This window comes from Chiloscyllium plagiosum, chromosome 19 (genome assembly GCF_004010195.1).
Source record: "Chiloscyllium plagiosum isolate BGI_BamShark_2017 chromosome 19, ASM401019v2, whole genome shotgun sequence".
Lineage (NCBI taxonomy): Eukaryota > Metazoa > Chordata > Chondrichthyes > Orectolobiformes > Hemiscylliidae > Chiloscyllium > Chiloscyllium plagiosum.
Window position 1 is genome coordinate 11,046,093 of NC_057728.1, and position 25,360 is coordinate 11,071,452.

The 25,360-nt window shown below is 39.8% G+C and overlaps 1 protein-coding gene across 1 annotated transcript in view; it reads right to left on the reverse strand.

Annotated features, from left to right (window-relative positions):
- The window catches only part of LOC122559510 (A disintegrin and metalloproteinase with thrombospondin motifs 20-like), a 373,826-nt gene that overhangs the window by 93,366 nt on the left and 255,100 nt on the right, over nt 1–25,360 (reverse strand). The window lies entirely within an intron of this gene.

Below are 25,360 nucleotides of genomic sequence, written 5' to 3' on the forward strand. Positions count from 1 at the left end.
GACAGACACACACACACAGACAGACAAAGATCCACATGCACACATATATTTTGTGGGGTGAATTTGTACTTGCAGGATTACATTGTACTTTGCTCAAAATCTGCATGCATTCATGTAGAACTCTGAGCTCAAAAACTGCATGCATTCATGTAAAACTTCGTTATCTCACTTTTTAGATTAGAATCAATCTAAACATCATGGCATAGACAGAGAACACAGGGGTCCAACACCTTCAACATATTTTCTAGCTATCACCATTGTTAACAGCTAACCCGAGAATACAACTTTTTAAAAAAAGGTTTTGTGATTTACACATGAAAGAAGTGAAACTATCACGGTATTCTAACAGATGAAAGGCTTAACAGACAATCAATTTTTCAATGTATAATTTCAGTTACATCATACTGTAAATTTTTGCTATAAATTCTGTGTGTTAGGACTGAGTCCTCCACTACCACCTGATGAAGGAGTGACGCTCCGAAAGCTAGTGTGCTTCCAATTAAAGCTGTTGGATTATAACCTGGTGTTGTATGATTTTTAATTTTGTACACCCCAGTCCAACACCTGCACCTCCAAATCAATACACCCTAAGTAAGATTACACACCAGGCATTGTACCTTCTTATCTTTAAGGAACAAGTGAATTTAAAAATGACTGACTTATTTTACTTACTAATCTGCACAAAAAAGTATCTATAAAATTGTCCTTGTATTTTATTGGTTTAGGTGTTAATCACGGTGTTCATTAAAGACAGGTATCAAAACTTTGTATGCAATCCAAAAAGGCACCATTTCTAATATCATTTTAAACCTTAATTGAAGGCACATTGAGGTGTTAAACCGATCTCAGCAATTCAAGGCAATAACTGACATGAAATATATGCAAGCAAGCGTATAAGAATTAAATCTTTATCCTGAAAGGAAGCTGATGGCAGGAAAATTAGTTAATCATCTGAAACTGTGAATTGAATGCTTATTTAATTCAAGCACACTGAATGGAGGATGAACTACAATGGCTATGTTAAAGGGTAGAGTATTTTATAACCAAGGACGTACCTAGTACTTCTAACATCTGTGGAAAACAAAGTCTTACCAGACAAAAGGTTTGCCTCTGGCGATCAGGTTAATGTGCAAATCCTATCCAGATGCATGATGAGTACAATCACAACAAATCTTTTGGATTTTACTTGCTCTCAAATTTTATTTCATGCCAATTAAAGCAGATGCATTTTTTTTCCAAGAATAATATCCTGGGCAGGCAATCTGACCTCAAACCTTTGTCAAAGGACTTGCCCTCAAATCTCTGCTGAGAAGCTGCTCGAAACATCAATTCATCTTCTGCATTTGCCCACCCACCCTGGGGGGGGGAGTACTTCCATTTCAACTCTCCCTCTATATCACTGGGGAGTGCTGTGTGGATTAAAAGGAGATGTGAGCTCATTTGCACTTCTCCATGATCTGTAGCTTCACTGTAAAATCTCACTAAGCAGACCGTATTATGAAGGGACATGTCAAAGTGCACTGGGTTCCTGAAATAAGGGTTTGCTGTTACATTGCAGGAATGCTACAACTGTTCTCAAGCGTTTAAAATTGGGAAAAGTAACTCACCACTAAATGATGAACACATCTGTGTTACCTAAAAGTGCAGAGATAAGTTTCAAAACCTTCAGTCAGTTGAAAGTTAATAAAGCATACAAAGAAAATGTCCAACTAATTTCCAAAAATATTAACGGAACAATCAGCCGCTCTGAAACGCCTGCCCTGATCAGCTAAGGCAGCTAAAGGTAAGCAGTGCATTTTCAATCAACACGCCTAATCTTCTCGTGGGAGCATGACCTTTCCTCCAGATCTGCTCTATTTAGCCTGTATCCAAGGCTAACTATTTGCTTGCACAAGCAGTCCAAGCACAAGCACATAGTGGGAGATGTTGGTGAAGTACAGAGGGGAAAGCTCTTTCTGCCACCTTCAAGATGCTGAGTAAATTGCTGCTGTGGACAGTTAATCTCATTTCAATGGCGTAACCAAGTGATTTCTGAACTCAGAACCATTGCTTTTCAACAAGACTGAGACACATCCAGCGTCTTAAAGATGTTTTTCAAATAAACAAACAAACAATCTTCAAAAGGCAAAGGAATGATTGCTTGTCTTTGTCTCTGGAAGGAAGATGCCTGGACTTGCGACAAGGTAAGCTGAATGCAACTTACAATCATTGCCCATTCCTAAAACTTTCTCTAATTATTGTGGATTAGAAATTACATTAGACGTCACATGACAATGTTGTAGTAAAAAAAATGGAAAACTCCTCTGCAAAATTACGCAATCCTTCCCTCCAGCAAAATTGTAATGCGCAAAGATCCAACAAAACTTGGCTGCTGCAATTTAACATGGGAAATACAAAGCTGCAACTAACTTGAGGTTTTGGGTCAAGCTTTTAGTTTAACTGATTTTTAAAAAGGGGATTTAAAGTTTTACATATCAGCAGGAAATCTATATTCTTTAAAACTTTTGAATAAAGAGGACTTTACTTACTACAGTCATTACACCCTTTCATCAAACAAAGTGATATCTTGGCCAAGGTACATACAATAATGGATGGCTAGCCGTGGGTTCCAAAGCAGCAATTCAATTAAATCATGTTGATGACATCAAACTGCAGGACTAAAGCATTAACACTGACACATTCTTGTATTTGAACAATTGCTTTAAAACTCACTGCCAATGGCAGCTTTTAATTTCCATAGCTTTGTTCATTTCCAACTATTTCCTACAGCTGATGCATTGTATGTGAGCTAGGGAACTAAATAATACGGTTGATCATGACAGATTGCAAATGTTATGGAAAAATGTGACACAGCAAGAACTCACTGACATCTGATTGTACATTAAGTTTAAATAACCTCATTAAATTAGCTGTTTGTAATAAATCTAAATGCCGAGCTACAACTGTTCAATCATATTCAGGTGGCTGAGGAAGTTGTAACAAAGTAAAATGGATTAAAGGTGGGTGACGATATAAAGTGAAATATCTAATGTAGATCATAAACCTCAGCACATCTGCATGCTCATATTTCCTTTCGATAGTGTCAGAACAGCCTTCAAACTTTTACCACTCTTTGAATGGTGTCATTTTGCAAGAGACATTTCTTTCACATATCTGTGAAATCAATCGACCATAACAGAAATACAACAGCAATTATAAAATACTTGCATTTCTAAAGCTCCATACGTCAGTAAATTGCCTTAGAGTGCCTCCTATGTAACGAATCATCATTGAAATGCAATGCTGTGTAGGCGTAAACAGCAGTTATTTAGTGCCAGCAATATCCCATGAACAACAGTGAGATAATTAACTACTTTTTATTGTGAAAAGGTGATTTTGCTTCTATGCAGTGAACGTTTAAGGATGCCCCAAAGTGCTGTTTAGCTCAGGAAATGTTTCAAATTTTTAGCAAGTGCAGCAGTCAAATTGCATGCAAAGTCCCAAAACAACAATGACGTAAACGGCCTGAGAATTTACTTCAGTGATGTGGACGGAGGGATAGATGTTAGCAATAACACCAGGGCCATTTCCCTGCTTTCCTTAAATATTGCCATTGGACCTTTCCTGCTCATATGAGCAGGCAACATTCTCTCATCCGAAAGACAACATGCCTCCAGTATCGCTCCAAATATAGCTTTCATTATTCTATCATGATGTGGAGGTGCCAGTGTTGGACTGGGGTGGACAAAGTTAAAAATCACACAACACCAGGTTATAGTCCAATAGCTTTATTTGGAAGTACAAGCTTTCGGAGCACTGCTCCTTCATCAGGTAGCTAGATTGGTTTGTTCAATATATCACATCAGTTGTATGATACTATGATCTTTTGCGATAAATACTGTGTCCTATGATCCTGCTCCACTAGCTATCTGATGAAGGAGCAGTGCTCCGAAAGCTTGTACTTCCAAATAAACCTGTTGGACTATAACCTGGTATCGTGTGATTTCTCTGAAATAGGGCCTGAACACAACTTTCTGCCTCAGAACCAAAAAAGTAACAAGTAGGCCAAGGTAGACACCTAGCTTAAAGTTAAACGTTATCTAAAACACCAGGAGAGTTGTTTCTTGTTCCTTTCACACAACAGAACATTTTACAAGAGCTGAATCAGATCCCAGTTTACCATCTCAGAAGTTAATTTTGCTTCTTTGAAAGGTGAAGCAGATTTTACAGGAATTCCAACATTAACCACAATTTTCCTATATCTGGCAAGATATCCTAATTCAATGTGTACCAATTCATAAGAGGTTCAACAGTGTACTATACAGTTTACTTCTCAAGTCACAAGCCGATTACAAAGCATATTGTTTTCTGACCAAATAAATAGAACAAAGAGCTATTCAAATATGTAGCCATTTAGACCACACATTTTATGTGACAATCATCTATAACATATTTTCTTCAAGACAACTTGTGAAGGGTAGGCAACAGTTGAAACTTCCAAGTGTGTCACAATACATGATGGTGACCAATCAAAGAACTGTCCAGCAATCTTGGTTTAGTCAGTTCACACCCAAACACACCAACTAGCAAAGGGCCAAATCAAACATTGTTTTAAATCTTTCTTGCCTTTCTTATGTTATATTCTCGACCCTGCAATAAGGCCCTCATACTATATTACAAATGGGCTAATTTTTGTGGGAAAATTGTTACTTATGGATTGACCACCAATAGTGTACAACACCTGACATTCCTTTCCTTTACAGTCAATGGATGACTTGCTAATTTTTTTCTTTGTTGTCTCTCTAACAATTATCTCGTTCTCATTAGTACTTCTTCATCTCCGCCTTTTAGTTTTATGTACACGTCTCGCTCTTGGTAATGTCCTACCAATCTCCTCAACAGTCTGGAGTGTGACTGAAATATTGATGATTGGTACAAAAGGGAAAAGAAAAGAGAATAGAGATGACCTTGGATATAACATAGGAAAAGGAACCCGCTTGTGAATCAAAGAATTTGCTTGTAGCAGAGGCGAGGCCAAATGTGTGAGACAAGAGTAGTGGAAGTTTATGTCCCACCATTCTGAACTCAGAAATAAAAGGCTAATTTCCCATTCCCTTGTGTTATGTTATTCACTCGGGTTCACCTTTTTCTATTATTTAGATATTGTCTAATATCTGTAATAAGTCTACACTGTCATTTTTGGATGCAATTTGTTTAAAATTATTGTTTAAGTTGTTAAAACTATTAAACAGATGGATGTCTCCATTACATCTCTGTAAGTCGAAATAGTCAATGCCTTTATCGCTGGCACACTGTGGCTACAGCATTTACTGTCACCACGATATACTGCACAGACCCATCAAGCTTACTTCAATAGTACATCCCAACTCAGTGACCTCTACCACCAAGAAGGAGAACAGCAGCACTGTCATTACAACTCAACCATCGCCAAGCTGCATGCCCTTCTGGTTTGGACAGGAATCGTCATTCTTTCTTAGTCACTGGATCCAAAGCCTGAAATTTCCATCTTATATCATTTTGGGAGCACCTTCACTGCAAAGAATTCAAGGATAAAGTTCCACCTCACTTCAATCTCAGGACAACAAATGTGCATTTAAAAGCTATGCCATCCAGGATATACAAAAAGGAACCAACCAGAATGGATGTGCACAATAGACCAAGAGCTATGACTTTGAAAAATCTGTTGCTTGAAATAGCATTTACTCTTTTAAGGCAAATATAATCTATTATTAAGGTAACTGAAACATATCAAAAATGGTAAATTAACCATGTAGTTAGAATCAATCCTCTATCAAAATTCAGACACTGAGACTGACTTTATGAAAATGTACTATTATGGACGATTTGCCCTTTGGTCACATGGATTGGGAAACAGTGGGTGCACAACTTCTGGTTTTTCTATTTAATTCTCAAGATGTGTGCATCAAAGGGTATTTAGCACCCATCCTTCTTTTTGCGACATCACAGGCCATTTGCAGTTTAATAAAACTGAAAGGTTTGCTAGGCCTTTTCAGAGGGCGGCTAAGAATCAATGCCTGCTATGACATTTCTCTTAAACATAACCCAGATCAGGAATCAGATTTTCTGGAGGCCTCTAAAAGTGGTAGGTACGACCCAATTTCTGAATTCCGGCTGCTATTCCCAGTGGTGGCAGTTTTCCTCGGTGTGGGATAAGTGTGGTAGTTGCAAACTCCGCCGTTGCACTTCCAACTGGCCCTATTGTGAGAAGCAAGTAGCTGTTATCCTCTCTCAGCATTATCATGGAGTCAGGCCAGTTTCCCAAGAACACTTGGTTCACAGTCTCTCAAAGTATTCAGAAACCACAGAGTGGATCATTATCTTTATAAAGGGCAAATGTTAAAAGTTCTTAACCATGTCCGCATGAAACCCCATCTCTGCACACATCCTCCATGCCCACTCATCCAGTGTGTACTACAGAACCAATGAGTCAGAAAATAACATTAGTGGGTCTTGAAGTGCATTTGTAAAAAAAACTCATTCAAAAATCTGCTTTCAAAAACACCTACTGCCCTTATAACACTGTAAAAGTGTCAAACAGAACCATTATAGTGTAAAAGATAGAAGCCTTACATCACACATGTTGATCTTGTGCAAAATAAGCAAAGAACGAAAGAAAGAGCTTAAAGAATAACTTCTTATGATTCCATAAAGATATCAATCAATCAATATGAACCACCCCACTTCAACATATAAGAACAGGCCTCTTCTGAGCCAATCTATTAATAAGACTTGGAGCTTGGCTAAACATTGATAAAGAGGCCACCTGTCAACTGTATCAAGAGATGGTAAGGCATTTGTTTCTTCAGATTACCTTATGATGAGTGCCCAGCTGAAGTTTTGGTATGGAAGGGACATGGGTGCGGTGAAGGGGTGCGAAAGGTGAGGGCTTTAGGATCTATTAACAAATAAATACAATTGGAGTCTCAGACAATTGAGGTGGGCCTTCCAACCAACCCACCTTGACATTCACTAACCCCTGAGACTGTCTCCAAAAATGGTTCCGGAGACTGTGGGCCCAATTTCACCTTGTACCTGCATCTCAGAATGAAAATATGGTGGGCAGGCAACATTCTCAAGAAGATGAGTTTAGCAGTGCCGGAAATATCTTGACTTAAGCTTCCTGCCTTAGTGAAAATATGGTAAGGATGACAGATACTCTTCCTGAAAGGATAATAGTTGGGTGCTTATGACCATACAGTAGCTTGAGGTCACTGCTACTGATGCAATCTTCTTAAAAAAAAACTGAAATTAAGTTCTCAGAATGTCTTCGTGGATTTCCTCTCTGATGATGAAAATAGATAGCTTCAAATCCAGGCTATTAATTCAATCTTATTCTAGTGGTATAAAGACAATCCTATTTCTTCAAAAAAAAACCCAACACATGGTTTCTTAACAACTGGGACATTGAATATGATTCCCAAATGTGAATATACATGTAAAGTTTTACAGATATGAACGCATAACTAAGTGATTACCTCTGTACAGCTAACAGACATGGCAAAATTGATGCTGAAGAGAACACAGATGAGAAACCATCAGCAGAACACCAAGTTAAATATTTCAAATGCACAGGTAGGAAATGTTGGAATATTTCACTTTAGGTGAATGGATAATAAATTTTACATTCCAGGAATACATTCTGATATTGCAGACCTGAACTCATGATGTTTCTTCATGATGTTTCTGTCAGTTTTTCTGAACAATTACCTGATGTGTTCAAGTATCCACTAATGAAGCTTGTTGCTCCTACAATGAACAACTTGACAACTTACTTTGATCGCTTGGGCAGGTGGGAAACTACATTGCATATGAGAAGCCCTCCATTTTCGACATTCACCCCAAAGTGAGGCAAAGTATTATATATTTAAACAACTCTGTGCAGGTTTAAGCTGCCTATCCAGATTTATTTAAAGGTAAAAATATCACAGAAGCTATAAGATCAGTTTTATGCAATTTTATCTGCAAACAAACTTACTCTTTACATCAGTACCACAGCCTCTCTTCAGCATGTTCTAAGAAGCAACTGACTTCAAATTCTGGGGTCACCAACTCCATCTGGTGAACTGGACTCAAAAGCATGGTCCCATCTAAGTGGTTAACACCTCTAGGTTATGATGAATGGATGAGGCCTGAATGGATGGAGCAGAGGCTCCAGCACTGACTATTAGCCTGAATGTTGGTGCAACACCTTGCAGATGTTTCTTACAGGCTAATGAAGGGAAACAAAATTCCTTCCCTATCCCAAAGGGAAAGATGGTCATGTCATGATAATCAAACACTGCTGCGGTCAATTACATTTGGTAGCAAGCCTTAGTATGGCCTGGTATGGGACGTATATCAACTCTACCAATCTCTGGCCTGCCAGGCTTATTTGTGGTGAAACTCATGGGTGGCCAGGCACAGTTGGAGACACTCTGCAAAGTCATATGTTGAGGTAAAGAGGGTAGGTGAACATCTCATTCCATCGGGATCTTTACTGTTTATTAAATAGGACAAGGTCCCAGAGGGAAGAGACTGTGCTTCAACCTCTGGTTGCCTTGTGGACAAACCACTCCACCTCATATCCTCACATACTATAGAAATGTTGGACCCACAGTTACATAAATAGTTTTACTTTGTATAGAATTCTTATTTCTCACACAGAGATGAAAAAGCATGCAATCAGATGATTGTAGAAGTACAGAGGGGTGTAGGGTCCATTCCTGTGCTGTACTGTTCTATGTACTGTGTTCCAAGTCTACAAAGTGCCATTTCCTTTGATGTAGTAGATTAATGTAAAGGATTGGCAAAGAGTCATTTTACCAAAGGATAAACTGCATCATAAAACCACTCGACGGCTTACGTCCACAGCTTCCAAGCTGATCCAACTTTGATATCTTCATAGGTGTTCAGTGGCTTTAGTAGTGCAGCAGCTATATTAGTTGAAGGAAGGGCTTGAGAGGCTCTAGTGATGTCCTGGTGGATGTCCTCTCTGTGAAGAGATGTTTGCCATCTTGCTCTAGTCTAATCCAGAGCAGGGGTCAGGTACAGGGCTACAGTGAAGAAAGTTGTGATTGGGCTGGGCTATTCAACCCCCAGTGTGAGATGCTAGAAAATCACAGGCAGAGTAGACGTGCATCCCATCTCTTTATAGTAGGTGGTTTATGCACAAGGGTGGCCAGATTACATATAGGACAAAGCAAACAGTGAATAATTTACTATAGTAGAAAGAAAATAGATACTTAAAAAGTTGTTGTAGTTCTGTTCGCCGAGCTGGGAATTTGTGTTGCAGACGTTTCGTCCCCTGTCTAGGTGACATCCTCAGTGCTTGGGAGCCTCCTGTGAAGCGCTTCTGTGATCTTTCCTCCGGCATTTATAGTGGTTTGAATCTGTCACTTCCGGTTGTCAGTTCCAGCTGTCCGCTGCAGTGGTCGGTATATTGGGTCCAGGTCGATGTGCTTATTGATTGAATCTGTGGATGAGTGCCATGCCTCTAGGAATTCTCTGGCTGTTCTCTGTTTGGCTTGTCCTATAATAGTAGTGTTGTCCCAGTCGAATTCATGGTGCTTGTCATCTGCATGTGTGGCTACTAAGGATAGCTGGTTGTGTCGTTTGGTGGCTAGTTGGTGTTCATGGATACGGATCGTTAGCTGTCTTCCTGTTTGTCCTATGTAGTGTTTTGTGCAGTCCTTGCATGGGATTTTGTACACTACATTGGTTTTGCTCATGCTGGGTATTGGGTCCTTCGTTCTGAGAGTGGCTGTTGGTTTATGTGCTGTTATGAGTCCTAGTGGTCGCAATAGTCTGGCTGTCAGTTCGGAAATGTTCTTGATGTATGGTAGTGTGGCTAGTCCAAAGGACTCATAACAGCACAAGGATAAAGAACAGTATGCATTTGGCACATTTCATTCTTTGTGGTGTCCAGTTTTACCAGCTATAATCAGAATAGCAAGGATGATCAATTTATCTGTGAAGCTAGAGAAAGATTTCCCTCCCATCTATGTCTAGTGCAGAAGCTTTGGAGAGCCATGCAGATGAGGTGTGGGGTTCTCACAGGACTTTTTCCCTCCTATCCTTTGTGAATGATGGGGATGCATCCACACAGAGTTGACCAGAAGCTGGCATCAAGTCGTGTGCCTGGATTTCCTTACTTTAGAAAGCCTGAAAGGCACATTGCAAGGTAAGGAAGCGATTGGCATGTTCCTTTCACTCCTCCTCCACAACATGCCCTGATTAGATTCACAATTTTGCGCACCCTTTGGGTATGTAGCAATATCGGAATTACGTACAAAATTCTGGGTTCAGGCCATACTACAGCCATATTGGTGCTGTGCCAGACCATACATATAGACAGTTAATTCATGCCAAGCACTTTTGCTCTGACTGTTACCTGAATGGCAGGACAGAAAATTATGTCAGGAGCAGAAGTAGGCCATTCAGCTGATCGAATCTCCTCTGCTATTCAATGAAGTCATAGCTGATTTGACAATCCTCAAATCCATTTTCCTGCCTTATCCCCATTCCCATAATTCCCTTACTGATTAAAAACATGTTTATCTCAGGCTTGAATATACTCAATGACCCAACCTCTACTGCCCTCTGCAATAAATAATTCCACAGATTCACAACCCTCAGAGAAAAGAAATCCTCCTAATTTGTACCTTAAATGGGTGACCCCTTACTCTGAGATGATGCCCTCTGGTCCTGGACTCTCCCGGAAGGGTAAACAAACTCTCTGCATCCATCCTGTCAAGCCACTTAAGCATCTTGTATGTTTCAATAAAGTCACCTCTCATTCTTCTGAACTCAAATGAATACAAGCCCAAATCGACTCAAGCTCCCCTTCCCAAGTCAATCCCTCCATAACTTTCAGTCTAGTGAACCTCCTCTGGACTGCCTCCAATACCAGGACAACTTTCCTAAGATAAGGGAACCAAGACCATTCAGTGCTCTGGCTGACAGCCTGACTAGATGTCCACCACTGACAAGGGGGCACTGGATCACATTTGAGACCTTGAGATGCCACCCAGTTGACATGAGAGAGGAGTGAAACCTATTTTCAGTTTGATCATCAAGATGAAATAGGAAAATCAATATGACCATGGGAATGACCTGGACTGCACAATCAAGGATGGTGAATAAGATTTAATAATTATTTCCAAGATAGAATTGGCTATTTGCTGAAGGGTTCTGAGGAAAATGCAGCCAGTGGAACTAATTTGATTCTTCTTTCAAATTGCTAGCATAATGAATATATTCCTACCTTCTGTGCTCCAATCCATTCTCTTCTATGCTGTATCTCACCAGCTCAACCCCAAGCCCATGCAGCTAATCTGGAATACTCAGCAATGGGAGTTGGGCATTTTTTAGGGGTTGAAGAGATTATTTTACAACAAAGGCTGGACTGAAACACGTTTGGCCTGAGCTTTCTTTTTCTCCTTTCACAATTCTGAACATCTGCCGACCAACAATTCGTAGTTTCAGACACACATCTCCTGTTGAGTAAACGCAAACAGCAGCAGGTATCTGGAAACAGGAGTTAACACACAATCGCTTTCACACAAAAAATTTCCAAAGCAGAGCCCTTATCTGAATTAGACATGCCTTTTACATCAGAACACAACACTTCAGAGAAAGGTAGAGATAAATTGGTTTCATGTTCTTGGAGAATGGAAAAATAAAGTACAATGTTCTAAATATGAAGCAAATAGGGAGATGAAGGGTGAAATGTTATATTTTACAGATGTGTTTAAGTATTCAAAATAATGTGGATGCCAGAAATACTGTTATCCACCTTAGAACTACTGTGCACGTTTTGTAAGGAGCAGCATTGTCTCATAGTCAGACTAGACAATGCAGAGCTGAATGCTTGCAGTAATTCTGCACGTATTCTGTTCATCAGAAGATAATACCTTTATCCAAATGATTGGCCCAATGTTATATGAGGTGCAAATCTAGTACTGTAACCGTGACAATAACCTTCAGTCGAAGGAATTTGCCTGTGAGCATTTTTTAAAAATTGTAATTGGTCACTGCATTCATTAATGAATATAATTGATGTGGAGTGCAGGGGAGTATTGAAAATAATTGTGAGGGTTAAAAACTACTCTTTCCTCTGGAAGTCATCACAATGATCCACAGTGAACTCTCCTAATATGTCAACTTCAGCGTTTGTCATCAGGAGCAGAAGCACAGTTCACTGTATCCCCACCACTGCATGGGACCTACAACAGTACATTGGGTAGGACATACCTCATTTAAACCACTAGGGAAACCATGAGTATTCTTAGGGAGAAACTAGGTAACAAATAGACAAGAAACATCTGAAAAATATTTTTCCTTTTAAAAATGGATCCTGAATATATGTATGTGTGAAGTATAAGAGTCTAATCCATCATTGGGAACACTTGGAACAGTGGAACTAGTACTACTATAACAACTGGCATGTAAGGCAATACAAAAAGTCCCAGCAATGATTCCAGGCCAGATTCATGAGCTGATACCTGTCATAGAATTGTCGCATGCCTCAGCACAGAAGCCATTTGGTCCATCTATTCTAGAAGTTGTTATCAATGAACAATTGAACATCGGCGCAGTGGTTAGCACTGCTGCCTCACAGCGCGAGGGACCCGGGTTTGATTCCCGCCTCGACGACTGTCTGTGTGGAGTTTGCACAATCTCCCTGTGTCTAAGTGGGTTTCCTCCCACAATCTAAAAGTTGTGCAGGCCAGGTGAATTGGCCATGCTAAATTGCCCATAGTGTTAGGTGCATTAGTCTGAGGTAAAATATAGGGTAGGGGAATGGGTTAGGTGGGTTACTCTTTGGAGGGTCGGTGTGGACTTGTTGGGCCAAATAGCCTGTTTCCATACTGTAGGGATTCTAATGTAAAATAATATCACTGCTTTTCCCTTGATTTGAAAATATGTGGCGAGGTGTTTTGCAGGATAATTGCTCAGGAATAATTAAAAATGTTCACAAGGATGAGATGATTAAATCATGATATATGTTGCTGTGCAGAACTGTTACATTGATTATGAAAACCTCATCTATTTTAATTACTAATCTGATGCTGATCTCAGATTCCCAATATTGAATTGTCTTTCTGTTTCTGTCTTACTTTACAGAATTAACATCGGATTTTGTTTTTAAAAAAATGAATATGTGGTAAATTTTCAAATTGCAAAATGAAAGTGCATCCTTTCAGAGAAAGTATTGTGAAATTGGAAACCAGCCACCTGCGGGATATTAAAAAAAACTACAGGTTGCAACATTTCTTGACATGTACTCTGTCCAATATCAAAACTACTAATGAAGAAACGGCCCTTATAGGGGCGGGAACTACCCTACACTCTGAGTTCGTCAGGTAAAAGGTTGTGTGTAATTTGAAAGTACACAACGAGGCTACACTAGAAGTATTAATTTGCCTCTTTTTTTTCAAAAAATGCTATTCTGATATGGTTTGCAACAAGCAGCTTTTCACGTCTTTTCTTAATTCAGGTTTGTAAAAACTGGCATTTGATTTCACATCTGCATTGAGTTTCTCTTCAACTCCATACAACTGAAGATGTGTTATGGACTTATATAATGTGGCCTTGCAGAATGCCATTTGATTCATCACAGGGAGATCAGCTACAAGTTTAAACAAATATCTCTCAATGTTTCACATTAGAATTATGGGGGGGGGTCTTTCAGCCAGCAAGTTTTCCCTGGTCTTTAACTCCACAAGCACCTAGTCTGGTCCCACACTCCCATTTTACCTGGCACCTCTATTTTCAGTTGTTTATCTAACTTTTTTCTAAACCAATAATTCCATTTTTCAACCATAGCTAGTGATAAGTTGCATTTTATTCAACTTTTGTAAGAAGATTTTCATTCTTAACCTCCCCTTGATTATTTGGAAAGGATTTTTTTAAATCTAGAAAATATTTCTTTTATTAACAATAACAAAAGAATGTGGAATAAACTGCAAGGTGAGGGATCTAGGGTGGAGTGCATTAATAATTATTGCAGAGGGAACAGAGATCTCTCATGAGAGACTGTTTCATCAGATGGTGTGTGGAAGATATTGCATTAAGTATCACAAGGGTCAGTGTTTGGAATTTCTGCTTTTTCTCGTAAATTATCTAAATACTGAAACCAAAGTCAAAAATTGGGGGAATACTGAATCAGTTATTTAACAGCCAAATGAACTATTTTTTAACAAATGTCAATATTTGATGGAAACAACATGAAAATACTCCACAACATCATTTGAATAACTTCAGACAAGGAAGCCTAGTGACCTATCAGCAGTCCTGGTTGCTGTGTTACAAATGAGCTACAAACATCATGTATGGTGTAATGGAGATAAGCTATGAGGAAAGGTGGAACTAGCACAGACTCTGCAATCTCAAAGGGTCCTGCGAATCAGAATTTTTAGTTCGTCATGCCTATTGGCTGATATACTTCCACGCTCCTGATTTCTTCCCATCATTCTGTAAATTAATCCTCTTCAAATCCAGGTCTAATTGTCTTTTGATCATTCCAATATAATCTGATTGCACCATTCTTTTGGCAAGTGTGTTCCAGATTATAAGAAACCCACGTGAAATCATTACTCTTTCCAGTTGTTCAAAATACACAGTATCTGATTATCAAACTCAAGCCAAAGGATTCTCCCAACTCTGTGCTGTTCCAGCAATAAAGTTTCGGCTCGGATCTGATTATCAAACTCAAGCCAAAGGATTCTCCCAACTGATTGTATCAAACCCCTCACATAATGAATGGATGTGGAGATGCCAGTGTTGGACTGGGGTGGACAAAATTAAAAATCACATGAAACCAGGTTACAACACGACATCAGTACAAAGCTTGTACTTCCAAATAAAGCTGTTGGACTATAACCTGGTATCATATGATTTTTAATAATGTATAGAAAGCATCTATTAAGTCCCACCTTAACTTTCTCTGCCAAAGTAAGAATAATCGCAATTTTTCTAATCCCTCCACTGAAGTCCTTCATTTCTGGTATCATCATTGTAAACATCCTGTTGACTGTCTCTGTAGCTTGAAAAACATTCCTAAAGAATGATACCCAAAGTAGTGCACAATACTCTAGATGAGGCCTATCTAATGAGTGACAAAGTCAAGTACAGCTTCCTTGCTTTGTATTCAATGTGCCTATTCATAAAGCTAAATATTTCACATTTTCTTAGCTTCCTTACCAAGCCATTTTGTCACCTTCACACATAATGTGTAAAATCACATCAAATATAGGCACATTACATCGCATTTTCCATATTTCTGTCCATTTCGTCAGTCTAGGTCCACATAGAATTTACTAGTATCTGGTTCATTACTTACCATTTTGTCAAAACTTGTATCATTCACCTAACTTCCAACTTAGACTTCCTTAACCCATTCCACGTCATTTGTGTGTGTCTGCTGGCACTGTAGAAAGGTGCTCATATGATGCATGTGCAACAACCACGCCAGTACTGCAGTGACATCATTCCACCCCATTCATTGATATCTACTGTGTTGATTCGATTGCCGGCATGTTTTGTTTTACTGGCAGAACCTTGCACATGCACAATGAAATCAATTGCTCTGACCTCTGGGGGAACAGCACAACCCTCAGTTAGGAGAGTATCCATGCAGTAAATGTATTGGCTACTGGAGGAGCTCTGACTTGTTCCATTAGGTTCTCAATGAGAGAAATTTTGCAATTGGTCGAGTTACCCAGTTACTTTATGGAAAACTAATGACTGCTTTAAAATACTACTCTTAGTAACATGATCTGAATACAAAGCAGCATCCCTCAAAAGAGCTGCACACTCCATACAATTGTCTGAATCTCTAGATATCCTCAAGGCCTTGAGTCAAAGAAGCACTCTTTCAACCAAGGACACGCTAATTTCCTTTTATCGGTTTAATATATATACTATCGGAGAAACCTTACAAAAGCTCTTAAATAATCAAACTTGTTAAATAGAAACTGCTCAGTTTAAATTTCTGCAGATTAATTAAAAATGAAATGCAACTTTTTTTAAAGTATGAGCAGCACTAAAATTTTTCATTGTCAGACATGGTCCAATCTCTGTCCTGAAACTGCAATGATTTATAGTGGATTACACATTTTCTGGGTTTGCTTTTAACACTTTTATCTGTTGCCAAGAAAGTCCTGCTGAGTTATATCACACATCATCACTTGGCTTCTCCAGCAGAGGGGTGCTTTCAGCAATAACATTTGTGAAATAGATTGATTTTTCACATACTTTTTGACTTAATGTTTGATTGCTCCTCAAATCTTTCCAAGAGATCTTCACTGCATGTAGTGACTAGCTTTATTGCCCACTTAATGTTTTTCAGCATTTTGCCACATGCTTCAGCAAACATTACTTGGCAGTTGACAAAGTTTTCTCAATTTAACTGACTGCATTGCACTGTCGATATTAGATTAGATTATTAGATTAGATTACATTACAGTGTAGAAACAGGCCCTTCGGCCCAACAAGTCCACACCGACCCGCCGAAGCGCAACCCACCCATGCCCCTACATTTACCCCTTACCTAACACTACGGACAATTTAGCATGGCCAATTCACCTGACCCTGCACATCTTTGGACTGTGGGAGGAAACCGGAGCACCCAGAGGAAACCCATGCAGACAAGGGGAGAATATGCAAACTCCACACAGTCAGTCGCCTGAGGCGGGAATTGAACCCGGGTCTCAGGCGCTGTGAGGCAACAGTGCTAACCACTGTGCCACCGTGCAACAAAATAGGGTCGTCGTCTCAATTTTCTTTTCAAACAATCTCCAACAATCGTATGTTCCTAAGGTTAAAGACAGCTATGAATTGTCAGCTTGGCAGAAATACAAATATTTTCAAATTTTCAAACCTGCCCTCACCTCCACAGATGCAAGGCCACATTTTTAACAGAAAAGGAAGTCAAGGATCTTCACAGGGCACTGACCATCAGTCAGCATTCCCACAAGGGAAGACAGGTTAGTATTTCTGCTCATGTCCCTTTGCCAAGAATCTCCACTCAACATTTCAGCCTTTTGTATTTCTTACTCATTTTGCTTCCAGTTTTTTTCTTTATCACTGTACTCTCAGCAATTTTTTTTTTGCTTCATATCAGGGCGAGTCTAAGGCAGTGAAATTGGTAGTTCCTTTCAAACTGCGTCCAATTCATTCTTCTATTGAATCCAGTGTAAAATAAAGATGATCAATGTATAAAATGCACTGCCTTTCCACCAACACTGGAGATTCAATTTCAGTTCTCAATTACTTCAGATGTAAAGTGTGTTGTGTGTATACATATTCAACCTCATAACTGCTTCAAAGTGGTCAACTTTGTTCAACCTTCCTATGGAAGATGTCTGCTCTTTTTTTTCGAAAAAAGCTATTTACTCATGGATTCTGAATGTCCCAAATAAGGCCAGCGCTCTCATGCCAACTTGACCTTGAGAAGCTGGTGAGACAAGGCGTTAATTTCTGAAACTTCTATAATTCTTGTGGTATCAGGACACCCACACTACTGTTAGGGGTGGAGCTCCAGGATTTTATCCCAGCTACAGTGAAGGATCACTTATATCATTCCAAGATAAATGGAGAGGAACTCACAAGTGCTGGTCTTCCCATGCATTCATTGCCTTTGTTCTTCAAGGTAGTAACGTTGCAGATTTGGAAGGAGGTTGCAATGCAAATGGTACACACACTGCAAATACACTGTACTATGACAGAGTATTTAAGGTGGTGGATAAGGTGTTAATTCAGCATGATGCTTTGCCCTGGATGGTGTCAAGTTTCCCAATTGCTTTTTGCAGCAGTGGGGAGTATTCCATCCAACTCATGGCTTATGCCTTATAGATAAAGTAGACAGGCATTTGGAGGCTCTGAATTGCTCATTGCAGATTTTCCAGTCCTGACCAGATCTTGTAACCACAGTACTGACTGTTCCAGTTAGGTTTGTGGTCTTTGGGATGTGGATGATAGGGATCTGCAATTGCAGTGCTGTTGAACTTCAAGGGGAGATGGTTAGATTCTCTCTTGTTGGTTGGGAATGGTCATTGCCTTTCACTTGTATGCAACAATAGTCACTTGCCACTTATCTGCCCAAGCCTTAAACTCTGCAGATGGAAGGCACAGCATTAGGATTGAGTGGGTTAACACACAACAGAAACATTAACACAGGAAGGAATGAAACATAATAACCAAGTAGTTTAACTTTAGTTCAGAGTTTTATTTTTATTTCATTTCCTAAATCCTAGTTTTAAATATCTTCTGCCATTGAAGACATGAGGAAAGTGCCTTCATTTTACAATCTGCTGCAGCTGAGAGCTTTGACTAAACAACCTGGTCTATCATTACCAAAAAGCAATAACCTGTACTTACACATTCAAAGTAAAAGCAGGAGGAGGCCACTTAGCCCTTCCAGTTTGCCCACCATTTATTGCATCATAGAGCTGTACAGCACAGAAACAGACCCTTCGGTCCAACTCGTCTATGCTGACTGGATATCCTAAATTAATTTAGTCCCACCTGCCAGCACTTGGCCCATATCCCTCCAAACCTTTCCTATTCATATACCCATCCAGATGCCTTTTAAATGCAATTGTACCCTATTTATCCACCACCTCCTCTGGTAGCTCTGTCCATACATGCACCACCCTCTGCGAGAAAAGGTTGCCCCTTAGGTCTCTTTTATATCTTTCCCCTCTCACCTTAAACCTATGCCCTCTAGTTCTGGACTCCCCCAAAATCCAGAACTATTGTCTATTTGCCCTATCTGTGCCCCTCATGGATTTTATAAACCTCAAAGGTCACCCCCTCAGCCTCCAAAGCTCCAGGAAAAACAGCCCCAGCCTGTTCAGCCTCTCCCGATAGGTATAATCATCTAATCCTGGCAACATTCTTGCAAATCTTTTCTGAACCCTTTCATGTTTCGCAACACCCTTTCAATAGGAGGGAGATGAGAATTGCATACAATATTCCCAAGGTGGCCTAACCAACATCCTGTACAGCCACAACATGACCTCCCAAACTCCTATACTCAATGTTCTGACCAATAAAGGAAAGCATACCAAATGCCTTCCTCACGATCCTATCTACATTCAACTCCACTTTCAAGGAACTATGAACCTGCACTCCAAAGTTTCTTTGTTCAGCAACACTCCCCAGGACCTTCCCATTAAGTGTATAAGTCCTGCTCTGATTTGCCTTTCCAAACTGCAGCACCTCACATTTATCTAAATTAAACTCCATCTGCCACTCCTCAGCCCATTGGCCCATCTGATCAAGATCCCGTTGTAATCTGAGGTAACCTTTGATGAGATCTGATGGCTAATCTAAGTGTGGCCCCAACTCAACTCTCTTGTGTATCTCACTATATCCTTTGGTTTTCTTAACAATCATAAATATATCTAACTCAGCTTAAAAGTATTCAAATGACCCAACCTCCACTGGGGAGGAGAATTCCACAGACCAACAACCCTCTGAGGGAAAAACATTCTGATCTCTGTCTTAATAGTGACCCTTTATTTTCAAATTGCGTTGTTACAACAGTACAGGATGTTATTGAGGCTGCATTTAGAGTACGGCACGGTCCCCGTATATAAGAAAGGATATACCGACATTGGAGGCTATTCAAAATAGATTCACTTGGCTGATTCCAGGGATGAAGGGGCTGGCTTATCAAGAATAGCTGAACAGGTTAGGCTTATATCAATTAGGAGTTTAAAAGGAAGAGAGCTGACATTATTGAAACCTACACGTTTCTGAGGGGACTTGACAGGGTGGGTAGTGAGAAGATGTTGAATCTCGGAACTAGGGAACACAGTTTCAGAATAAAGAGATATTCATCGAAAACTGAGATGGGAAGGAATTTTTTTTTTTGTCCCTGAGGGTAAAGAGTATCTTGAATCCTCCACCCCAGAGAGTTATGCAGGCTAGATCACTGAAGGCATTTAGAGAGGAGTCACATAGATTTAGAATCATAGAATCCCTACAGTGTGGAAACAGGCCCTTTGGCCCAAAAAGTCTATACCGACCCTCCGAAGAGTTACCCATCCTGACCCATTCCCCCACCCTATATTTACCCCTGACTAATGCACCTAAGCTACACATCCCTGAACACTATTGGCAATTTAGCATGGCCAATTCACCTAACCTGCACATCCTTGGATTGTGGGAGGAAACCCATGCAGACACGGGGAGAATGTACAAACTCCGCACTGACAGTTGCCCGAGGCTGGAATCGAACTCAGTTCCTGGCACTGTGAGGCAGCAGTGCTAACCACTGAGCCACTATGCCACCCTTCTGAAATACTGGGGAGTTGAGGGCCATGAAGAGTTGGCACAAGAGTAGAGTTCAGTCCTGGAGTCACAGCAGACATCATCTTGCTAAATGGCGGAGGGAGGATTCAGAGGCCGAATGGCCTACTTCTGCAACTTTCCATTCTGTTCTTATGTAGTCTGGTTAAGGCCTGGTTTGGGCTCAACTTTAACTACAGACATTGGTTGAATGCTTGATTGCCTCAGGTCAGACATGAACATTAGGCTCAGAGTGCGGCCTTGGCCTGTAGAATCAAAATCAGGAAGCTTCCCAAAGAGAGAAAGTTGAGCAGAAAAATATCAAAGAGAAGGCAAAATGGTTTCCATTATTGACTGAAACAGTTGGGTATGACTCCTTCAATCTGTACCCAAAACCCAGTTTCACCTCTTGGCTCACCAAGAAGCTATTGGCTCTGGGCCAGTTTCAGCATGTAGAAACAAGATTTACTTGAATTAACTCATTCCTAGCACTTTGCTTTAACTTATCCTTCTGCAGAACAGATTGTTACATCCCCTTTAGTTAGCATCTGGTATGACAAAAGAATTCTGCTGCCAACGTTTAAGTGTTTCTGGACACGATTTCAATATGTAAGGGACAACCAGATCTGAAAGCTCAATGCCTGGAGCACATCTGGGAGAAAAATGAGAAAAATGAATGTTATTTCCTGAGATGCTTTTACAAATTAAAAATTTAAACCGTTTTGAACGCTGCATTTTGGTTGTGCAGACTAGGGTGGCAGCTGTGGTCATATCAAGATTAAGTAGAAATTTGTAGCACAATGAGTAAAATCAAATACTGTATCTCTGTTGATCCACATCAATTAACCACCCGACCACTGGGAATTAAAGGAATCCTTGCAAGAGACAGATTTCCATAGCTTGACATGGGAAATCCAACCAATTTGACATGAAATTGCTAGACTGCAAGGCAATGTGCTGAGAGTAGAAACAGTATTTCAAATTCTATTGTAACTACCTATTGACATTAAGACATTTTACTTAACAATAAACGTTGTTTACATTTACCATGTTACAAATTCTTAACTGGAAGATGGGACTCATTCCTGAGACCCCTCATCCTTTTACTGATCATTAATTTTGCAACTACTTATGTGTATGTCCAGAAAAATAAAGGTATGCCCATTTATCATTAACGATTATGATCCTGAATAGATTTGTGGGATTAATTCTCAAATATATATAATGCTCAGGAATGCAAGCTTTATGGTAGCAATGTAAATTAAAGTTGCAATTTTAAACCATGTGCCATAGCATCCAATGAATGATCGAGCTGGCAGAAATATTGACGAGTTCATTCGTCCAGGCGTACAGAAAGAAATTTATCCTGTTTTCCAGGCTAAACACTAGTCACCACAGTAATTGAGTCACATGTCGTACAGAAGGATGGCCAGCACAAATGCCCAGAGGCATAGCAAGAATTAAGAGGCAAGAGGTGTCCCATCTTGAAATGATTCAGGCAATAATACAATGCTAAAGCAATACATGATTAATAATGTAAGGAACTGGTTGTGAGAAATATTTGCTAAAGATATGTTTACTAAGAATTAATGGCAGGAATGTTAGAAGTGATGAAAAGACAGTGAAAATTGCGTGGTTGTGCATTTGAGGTGACACATGCTACAGCAGGAAAGAAAAGAAAGACCATTGGGATCTTCTATGGTACAAACCATCTTGTCTTGATCCACATTTCTGTTACAGTAATAGAGGTATACAGCACAGAAACAGGCCCAAATCATCCATGCTGACAAGGCTTCCTGGTTTTGTCTTCAGTCGTTTCCCTGGAACGTCACCATCTCACTCTCTTCATTTGAAACTCTCCTCAAACCTCTGACCAAGATATTGGTCGCCTCTCCTAACATTGCTGTCAGTCTTCGTTTTATCACCTGGCTGGGTCCCGGGATGGGATGTTTCATCAGGTTGATAGGTACTATACAAAATGTAGGCTGTTGTTGCAAGTGCCAAATCTTAGTTATATATAAACCTACAAATCAGGAACAGGATCATGAATAAGCCATTCAGCTATTCAAGCCTGTTCTATCTTTCAAAGATGCAGTCACAATAAACCTATATGTTCTTGGACAATGGTTCATGTTGACTAGAGGGAATTCAAACATCTCACGTGTGCCAGCTCAAAAACATTGTGGAAATTGGATGGCTGAAGGCATGACTTTCAATGTTAGTGGAGATTTTGGGGGAGGAGTTTTCATATGCCTGGAGGAAGTTACAGAAATAAGGGAGGTTTTTATAAAAAAGGACCAACAGTTTAAATTTGAGCTATTGGAAGTTGGGAAGTGTTATGGGGGTAGAAAAGATAGTGGAGAGGCGTATCTAGAGACACTACATTAAAGGGAGATCTGACTACAACATAAATGTGATGCACACCTATCACAGGAATGGTATTTATTCACGTCCATGTGTCGAAAAGATGGTACCAGTTGTCCAAAGGTAAAATTAACAGTTGAGAAAAATGCACAGTAGAAGTAACTTGGTTGACGGATTGTAAAAATGTCACATAAAACGAAACGATATCAGCTGCAGAGGTCATAAAAACACCCATTGCCCTACCTCAGCTGGTGAATAAACATTATTGTTCTCTTGTTTTTCTACAGCTTGTCATCCAGTTGGCTCATTAGTAATATCATGCAATGTGTAGCACTTAATCATTTTGCAAATCTTGATTGACTCTAAACATGTAAAGCTTTGGCTCAACATCTTCAAGTATTAGTTTAACAGTGGTCTAAGCTGATCAATTTGCCTTGCTGCATCTGCTGTGCAGATGTTATGAAGAGCCACAGGACATGAAGTATGATGGAGTACTATGGTTGCTATCTCGGTAAAGTCAGGCATCTCTCTTTTTCCCTAACTAAAAAGAACTGCAATGTTTAGTTGTTTTGAAGGCATTATATACACCCTCCAGTGCATACACCCTGGATGCATGTTCATAGCCAGGGGTGTTTGGCAAATTTGCTTTTTGAAGTATCATAAGTGAAGGCAAATACAGGAACAACAAAAATTCAAGACAGTTCCCGTGAAATATTAATTAATATTATTGTTCCTCCGTGGTTTGGGACAAGTAGTTGTAGGCAGGGGTGCAGACATTTAGTTGAGAGTGGGACATCATGCAGGGTTTGATTAGAGGACCAGTGACTCTAGGAGAGGCAGGATTTGGGAACAGCAGTTCCTCAAATCACTGAACCGGTCTTTCCCATACTACCTACTCCAGTAACCTCGCAGACTCTGTATCAAGCACTTGCCGCCCTTCCAGAGACAGAATAAGACTGTAAAACATAGCAGAAGTAGGCCATTCAGGCCATCAAGTCTGCTCCACCAATCAATAAGATCATGGCTGATCCGATGATCCTCAACTCCACTTTCCTGCCTTTTCCCAATAGCCCGTATAAAAATCTTTCTCAATCTTGGATATATTTAATGAACCAGCCCTCTGTGGTTCAACAGATTCACTAACCTCAGAGAAGAAATCCTTCCTCATCTCTGTCTTAAGTGGGTGACCTCCCTTACTCTGAGATTATACCCTCTGGTCCTAGACTCTGCCACAAGGGGAAACAGCCATTCTGCATCTACCCTTTCCAAGTCCATGAGGTCTTCTATGCTTCAACAAAGTTACCTCTCATTTCTCTAGGCTCCAACAAGGATTTGCCCCATCTACTCACTCTATTCTCATAAGACACAGTCTCTCCGTTCCTGGTATCAGCCTAGTGAATATTCTCTGAATGGCCGCCAAAGCCAGTATAACCTTCCTTAAATAAGGTTAAATAACTGTTCACAGAATTCCAACTGTGGTCCGACTAACACCTACAGTAGTTTTTGCAAAACATTCCCTTTGAAATAAATGCCAACCTTCCATTTGTCTTCTCTATTACATCCGGAATTTGGATACTAGCATTTTGTGATTCACAGACAAGGATTCCCAAATCCTTCTGCTCTGCAGCTTTCTGCATTTAAATACTTTTCAATCCCTCTGTTCTTCCTGCCAAATTACACAATCACACCTTAAATTCCATCTGCCAAGTTTTTGCCAATTTATTAATCTATGTCGCCGTGCAAACTGTTTTTGTCATCCTTACCACTACCTTCCCACCTGTTTATGTCATGTGCAAACTTGGCTATAGTATATTCACTTCACTCATCCAAGTCATTAGCATTTATTGTAAATAACTGCGGCCCCAGCACTGATCCCTGTGCACTTCACTCTTTACAAGTTGCCTTCTTGAAAATGACCTCCTTATTCTAATACTTGCCTCTATTACTTTTACTTCTTTTACATCTTGGTGACCTAAACCATCATAAGCTATAATCTCAATTGTATATGGTAGCACATTAACTTGCTCAGCTTCTGATTTAGAGTCTAATTTGGAAGTTGTTCAGTATCTTAAGCATTTTTTTCTCTTATGTTTCTTTCTTAGCCCACCTCTGAAGTTAAGTCTTCCTGTTAGCATTATTTCAAAGGCTCTTAGCAGTGTCTCTCTCTGTCTTGTATTAGTTAATCCTCTATCCATGCTAAAATAGTGCCTTTAACAATATGGGTTCTTAACTGATTAAGTAGACTCATGTGAGGTACTTTATCAAATTCTTTCTGAAAATCTAAATACATTACATCCACTGCTTCCCTTGTATCAATCCACTTTTTACCTCCAGCAATTCTAGTAAATTTGTCAAATATCAATTCCCCTTCATGAAGCCTTACTGATTCTGATTGGTCGCACTATATATCGTATTGCAACTAATTCTCATGTTTTCCCAGTGACAGACATTAAGCTAACAGATCTATTATTTGTCTCCTTGCCTTGTTAAATAAAGGTGTTACATTGTCAGTTTATCAATCTTCTGGTGCTTTTCCAGAATCTTCAGAATTTTTGGAAGATTGCATCCATTATCTCTATAGTTGCTTCTTTTAATATTTTAGAATGAATCTCATCAGACTCAGGTCTTTAGCCCCATTAGTTCCCCTAGTAGGTTTCCTCTCGTCATAATTACTGTACTAATTTCCTCACCTCCTTTT